At 40.7% G+C, this 7344-nt stretch overlaps 1 non-coding gene across 1 annotated transcript; it reads left to right on the top strand.

Moving 5' to 3' along the window:
- Positions 1-6878: 6878 nt before the first annotated feature.
- On the top strand, positions 6879-6951 carry trnat-ugu (transfer RNA threonine (anticodon UGU)). Its single transcript has one exon. It is a non-coding gene; the product is annotated as a tRNA-Thr (tRNA).
- Positions 6952-7344: the final 393 nt, after the last annotated feature.

The raw sequence follows: 7344 nt of genomic DNA, 5'->3' as shown, positions 1-7344 counted from the left end.
AAATTCTTCACCTTTAAAATCTCATCTGCCTGCTGTTGCTTTTAAAAGCATACACTAATTTGAATTATTTATTTAACTATTTAATTCAAAGGCATGATTCAGGGTATTTATCTGTATTTCTAAGACACTTGTCGGCACTATTTTCTGTGTATTCTGGATGTCTGCTTATTCCAGTCTTTATGCCACTGCAGTATCTTTGCTTTGAATAACAAATTGACTTTTCTTTTTTTGGAAGCGATACCAGTGCTGTTCTAATATTTGTCCATATCATGACTTATAATACAACTCTTTTGCTAAATGTTTGTATGTCTGTAAAGTGTCTTAAATACAAATGTGCATTTACACTTGCTACCAATCTGATTAGCAATGTCATGATCCTTTTTTTTTTAATCTGGAAAATATGACAAACTAGATGATTGTTATCATTGTAAATCTATACATGAAGTAACTAAGAAGAGAATTGACAGTGAATTATGTGACAAAAATGGGACATTTTTACCAAAAGGGGTTAATGATTACACAAAAGAAACAAAGTATGAGGTGAGAGAATTGTAGAATGAGTGTAGAATCTACGCAGGGAACTCTAGACTCAAGGGAGCAACTCTGTACCACAAAGGTACAAGGAAGGGTGTGTGTGTGTGTGTGTGTGTTGGGGGTGATTATTTGGCTTTTCTCGGGAAGACCAAAAAAAAGAAAAGACCTGCTTTTATAACCAAGTGGCTGCTCCATTGGCAGAAAACAATACCCATGTTCTTATAGCCACTCCACTCCCTGAGCAGCAGGGGAGAAATAGAGGAAGAAATGTTGTAACAGAAATGAAGTCCAGACATTGAGCTCCAAGCTGCGGACCTTTCCAAGCTCCTCTTTAGCATATAAAAGCCACAACAGCCTTGACACATGGCCAGCTATCGTCATTATGCGATCACTGTTTTCAATGTTCTCTGACTTGTCATTAGCTTCAATCTTGCTGTGTGTAATGTCCAAATTGATTCTCTTAAGTCTTAATCTTCATGCTTGTGCCAATTTGACTTCCCCGGCATACAATGTTTTTTTGTTTGCTTGTCCTGCCCCCTCCCTCCTTCTCACTTCCCACATTCTGGCGCTAACCAAAGCCAGCGAGATTTGTACAAGGACACAGATTTCACTAATCCCCTGTGTCTCCCCAGAGTTTAGAACATATGCCTATTAGGTTCTCTCATTCCTTTGCTTACACTCCTCTTTCTCCCACATACTGGTTCAACTACTCGGTGAGCCTCCTCTCTTTTCTGACCACTCTAGACACTGAGACATAAATAAACAAGACACCAATTTATTACAGTTGACATTTGATCTAATATATTTTTCATAACCAATGAACCTGAAAAGGCCGAAAGTTTAAAAACTACAGAAAATCCTGGTTTTAATTCATTTTCTTTTTGGTCTGTGTACTTTTCTATGAATCATAAGTTCAATATTTACCTGTCTGTCCCAGTGGTAGCAATTCACCAAAACCCAAAATCGGACATCTGTACTACACAAGCAATCCAAATTCTTATTTATGACCTTCAAAGCTATTTTAAAATATAAACAAGACATCTCGAAACTTTCTATTTTTAAAGGTGAGTGACTTAACACTGAACACTGGTCAGAAGGCCCTTGAAAGTTTGTAGCTTTTTTGCCATTTGAGCTCAGTGTTGAACAAAAGTGCACATAACAGAGATGACATTGTGCCTTGCATGAATGTTGACCCAATCTGCATTCAATCAGTCTTTGTTCCAAAGAGTTTATGTCTAGCTAATATCGTCAGTGCTCTATCAATGGTTCAAATGCCGCAATACAGAAAAAAGTTTCATTTGATATGATGTTTTTGGATTATTTTGCACAATGGGTCTCATTTACAGTGGCATGCAAAAGTTTGGGTACCCTTACTGAAAATATCTGTTACTGTGAATACAACCCCGATTCCAAAAAAGTTGGGACAAAGTACAAATTGTAAATAAAAACGGAATGCAATGATGTGGAAGTTTCAAAATTCCATATTTTATTCAGAATAGAACATAGATGACATATCAAATGTTTAAACTGAGAAAATGTATCATTTAAAGAGAAAAATTAGGTGATTTTAAATTTAATGACAACAACACATCTCAAAAAAGTTGGGACAAGGCCATGTTTACCACTGTGAGACATCCCCTTTTCTCTTTACAACAGTCTGTAAACGTCTGGGGACTGAGGAGACAAGTTGCTCAAGTTTAGGGACAGGAATGTTAACCCATTCTTGTCTAATGTAGGATTCTAGTTACTCAACTGTCTTAGGTCTTTTTTGTCATATCTTCTGTTTTATGATGCACCAAATGTTTTCTATGGGTGAAAGATCTGGACTGCAGGCTGGCCAGTTCAGTACCCGGACCCTTCTTCTATGCAGCCATGATGCTGTAATTGATGCAGTATGTGGTTTGGCATTGTCATGTTGGAAAATGCAAGGTCTTCCCTGAAAGAGACGTTGTCTGGATGGGAACATATGTTGCTCTAGAACCTGGATATACCTTTCAGCATTGATGGTGTCTTTCCAGATGTGTAAGCTGCCCATGCCACACGCACTAATGCAACCCCATACCATCAGAGATGCAGACTTCTGAACTGAGCATTGATAACAACTTGGGTCGTCCTTCTCCTCTTTAGTCCGAATGACACGGCATTCCTGATTTCCATAAAGAACTTCAAATTTTGATTCGTCTGACCACAGAACAGTTTTCCACTTTGCCACAGTCCATTTTAAATGAGCCTTGGCCCAGAGAAGACGTCTGCGCTTCTGGATCATGTTTAGATATGGCTTCTTCTTTGAACTATAGAGTTTTAGCTGGCAACGGCGGATGGCACGGTGAATTGTGTTCACAGATAATGTTCTCTGGAAATATTCCTGAGCCCATTTTGTGATTTCCAATACAGAAGCATGCCTGTATGTGATGCAATGCCGTCTAAGGGCCCGAAGATCACGGGCACCCAGTATGGTTTCCCGGCCTTGACCCTTACGCACAGAGATTCTTCCAGATTCTCTGAATCTTTTGATGATATTATGCACTGTAGATGATGATATGTTCAAACTCTTTGCAATTTTACACTGTCGAACTCCTTTCTGATATTGCTCCACTATTTCTCGGTGCAGAATTAGGGGGATTGGTGATCCTCTTCCCATCTTTACTTCTGAGAGCCGCTGCCACTCCAAGATGCTCTTTTTATACCCAGTCATGTTAATGACCTATTGCCAATTGACCTAATGAGTTGCAATTTGGTCCTCCAGCTGTTCCTTTTTTGTACCTTTAACTTTTCCAGCCTCTTATTGCCCCTGTCCCAACTTTTTTGAGATGTGTTGCTTTCATGAAATTTCAAATGAACCAATATTTGGCATGAAATTTCAAAATGTCTCACTTTCGACATTTGATATGTTGTCTATGTTCTATTGTGAATACAATATCAGTTTTTGAGATTTGTAAATTATTGCATTCTGTTTTTATTTACGATTTGTACTTTGGCCCACCTTTTTTGGAATTGGGGTTGTAATTAAGTGAGCAGTCGATGAACTGATCACCAAAAGGCATAAAGGTAAAGACGACACATTTCTTTTCAGCGTTTTCTGCAAGATTTGTGTATTATTTTTGTTCTGTACAACTGGAGAGTGAAAAAAGAAAAGGCACACCATGCAAAAGTTTGGGCACCCCAATACATTTGAGTTCTCAGGTAACTTTTACCAAGGTTCCAGACTTTAATTAACTTATTGAGCTGTGGCTTGTTCAAATTCTTCGTTAGGAAAGGTCAGATGATGCACATTTCAAAGCTGTATAAATTCTCTGACTCCTCAGAGGCAAGGCAAGGCAAGGCAAGTTTATTTATATAGCGCATTTCATACACAGTGGCAGTTCAATGTGCTTTACAGAGGTAAAAGCAAAACAGTAAACAATAGAAAATAAAATTACATAAAATAAACTTGTCCCTAAAATCAACATAAATTACATAAAATAAACTCAGACTTGTCCCTAAAATCAACAGCCATGGGCTCCTCTAAGCAACTCCCTCGCATTCTGAATAATAAAATAATTGATGCTCACAAAGCAGGAGAAGGCTACAAGAATGTAGCAAAGCGTTTTCAGGTAGCTGTTTCCTCAGATTGTAATGTTATTAAGAAATGGCAGTTAACAGAAACAGTGGAGCTCAAGGTGAGGTCTGGAAGATGAAGAAAACTTTCTGAAAGAACTGCTGGTTGGATTGCTAGAAAGGCAAATAAAACCCCCTGCCTGACTGCAAAAGACCTACAGAAAGATTTAGCAGACCCTGGAGTGGTGGTGCACTGTTCTACTATACAGCGATACCTGAACAAATATGACCTTCATGGGAGAGTCATCAGGAGAAAACCTTTCCTGCGTCCTAGCCACAAAATTCAGCATCTGAAGTTTGCAAATTAACATTTAAGCAAGCCTGATGCATTTTGAAAACAAGTCCTGTGGACTGATGAAATCAAAATAGAACTTTTTGGCCATGATGTGCAAAGGTATGTTTGGAGAAAAAAGGGTGCCAAATTCCAGGAAAAGAACACCTCTCCAACTCTGAAGCATGGGTGTGGATCGATCATGCTTTGGGGTTGTGTTGCAGCCAGTGGCACAGGGCACATTTCATTGGTCGAGGGAAGCATGGATTCAAATAAATACCAGCAAACTCTGGAAGCAAACATCACACCATCTGTAAAAAAGTTGAAGTTAAAAAGAGGATGGGCGGCACGGTGGTGTAGTGGTTAGCGCTGTCGCCCCACAGCAAGAAGGTCCGGGTTCGAGCCCCGTGGCCGGCGAGGGCCTTTCTGTGCGGAGTTTGCATGTTCTCCCCGTGTCCGCGTGGGTTTCCTCTGGATGCTCCGGTTTCCCCCACAGTCCAAAGACATGCAGGTGAGGTTCACTGGTGACTCTAAATTGACCGTAGGTGTGAATGTGAGTGTGAATGGTTGTCTGTGTCTATGTGTCAGCCCTGTGATGACCTGGCGACTTGTCCAGGGTGTACCCCGCCTTTCGCCCGTAGTCAGCTGGGATAGGCTCCAGCTTGCCTGCGACCCTGTAGAACAGGATAAAGCGGCTAGAGATAATAAGATGAATGAAAAAGAGGATGGGCCCTACAATAAGACGATGATCCAAAACACACCTCAAAATCTACAATGGAATACCTCAAGAGGCACAAGCTGAAGGTTTTGCCCTGGTCCTCACAGTCCCCTGACCTAAACGCCATTGAAAATCTGTGGATAGATCTCAAAAGAGCAGTGCATGCAAGACAGCCCAAGAAACTTGTAGAACTGGAAGCCTTTTGCAAGGATGAATGCATGAAAATCCCCCAGGTAAGAACTGAAAGCTGGCTACAAAAAGTGTTTACAAGCTGTGATACTTGCCAAAGGGGGTGTTACTAATTATTGACCATGTCAGGTGCCCAAACTTTTGCTTCAGGTCCTTTTCATTTTTTGGTATTTTATGCCTGTAAATGATGGAAATAAAAATGTAATCTTGCTGAAGATATTAAAGAAATGTGCCATCTTTACCCTTATGCCTTTTGGTGATCAGGTCGTCTTCTCCTCACTTAAGTATTCACAGTAACAGACATTTTCAGTAAGGGTGCCCAAACTTTTGCATGCCACTGTATCAGTCTTTTACTTGCGTGTCATTGTTTGCATAAGCCGAACTGAACTAAAAATTTCCACTGGGTTTACAAACATTTCAGAAACTACTCATTTGCATTTAGTGATACCCACAAAACTCCATAAAAGGTCTAGCACACAGAAAGCTGGAAACATGAAGTGACTACTAGGAAGAAAGAAAAGGCAAATAGGCAGAAATTAAAGTTATTTTGACTCATTTCTATGTCAGCATATTTAGCTGTGTAACAACACCTGAAAAAGTCAAACTCTAGAGACAAATGATAGAAAAAGATGAATTAAATGAGGTGGAAAAATGGTTTAATATAAAAATGGAGAAGCAAAAAGATCTACACTGTACCCAGCATGTCAAGCAAGGCAAATCTGCCATTTTAAAAATTATTTTAAGTGGCTTGGCCAACGTGCTGGATCTTAACAGGGGCCCTACAGTGACAAAATATAGCTTCGAGCTGCAAACTGCAGTGCATACAACAAGTACCTAACCACTCTCTTAACCCTGCTACAGTATGTAGAAGACAGCAACTTGGCTTTCTTTTTTGCTGAACATGTAATCACACGTTACCTCGCTAAACTCCCCCGCTAGCTGCCTCAGTTGTGTGCGGTTATCTCAATTCCACATAATTGTACAGCTGTTTTAGTGAGGGGGTGGCTGTCTCAGAAAGCACCCATCCTTTCTCGGGATGCTTTTGCTCTTCACACTCTAACTTGTTTTAGGAGAACATGTCAGGCTGGGTAGCATTTGACCTCAGTGCATTTCAGTAAATGTCATATTAAATGTCACGGTTCAGCAGCAGCATCTTCCTCTGTACTCCTTGTGCTCTTTTTTTACTGACCATCATCTAAGGACAGTAACTCTTATAGTATTCCAACACACAGGCATCAGTGTTGTCAGCTTTAGAATTGCCCTGCCATCATCCTCCCACTGTGACTTTTCTGAATTCCTCGGAGGAGGAAAATCAGTGCATAGAAGATATATGGCCCCTGTTTAAATATGCCAAGATTCTCAAATCTATTCTGGTCTTTCCACTGCACCACCTCAGACTGATTTTGCATGTGGCAAGAGTTTAGAAATCAAGCTTCTGTTTTAGGCATGCAAGAATTCAACAGCTGTTGAAGGAAAAGGGTTCTTTAAAAAAAAAAGGCAATTTGTATAAGTACAAAATAGTACTCAAGGCCAGTGAAACATCCCAGATTTTTTACAATGCTATCAAAAGCCTTGTTGGTGCAGTAGGCAGCACGTCAGTCTTGTAATCTGAAAGTCATGAGATCGAGCCTCATATGGGGCAAATAGGTTTAGGGTGGCACTGTTGCCTCACAGCAAGAAGGTTTTGGGTTCAAGCCCAGTGGCTTATGAGGGCTTTTCTGTGTGGAGTTTGCATGTTCTCCCCGTGTCTACATGGGTTTCCTCCGGGTGCTCTGGTTTCCCCCACAGTCCAAAGACATGTGGTTAGGGCAGCCATGGCCTGAAGGTTGAGCAAGGCACCTAAACCCCAACTGCTCCCCGGGTGCTGTAGCATTGCTTCCCACTGCTGTGTGTGTGTGCATGCTCATTGCTCTCTTGTGTGTGTTCACTACTTCAGATGGGTTAAATGCATAGGAGGAATTTCACTGTGTCTGTGCTTAAGTGTTTGTTTGTTTTATCTGTAACCGCTTATCCTGTGCAGGGTTGCGGGGGGCAA

The sequence above is a fragment of the Neoarius graeffei genome, chromosome 13 (assembly GCF_027579695.1).
Source record: "Neoarius graeffei isolate fNeoGra1 chromosome 13, fNeoGra1.pri, whole genome shotgun sequence".
Lineage (NCBI taxonomy): Eukaryota > Metazoa > Chordata > Actinopteri > Siluriformes > Ariidae > Neoarius > Neoarius graeffei.
This window is presented reverse-complemented; position numbering and strand designations above follow the sequence as displayed.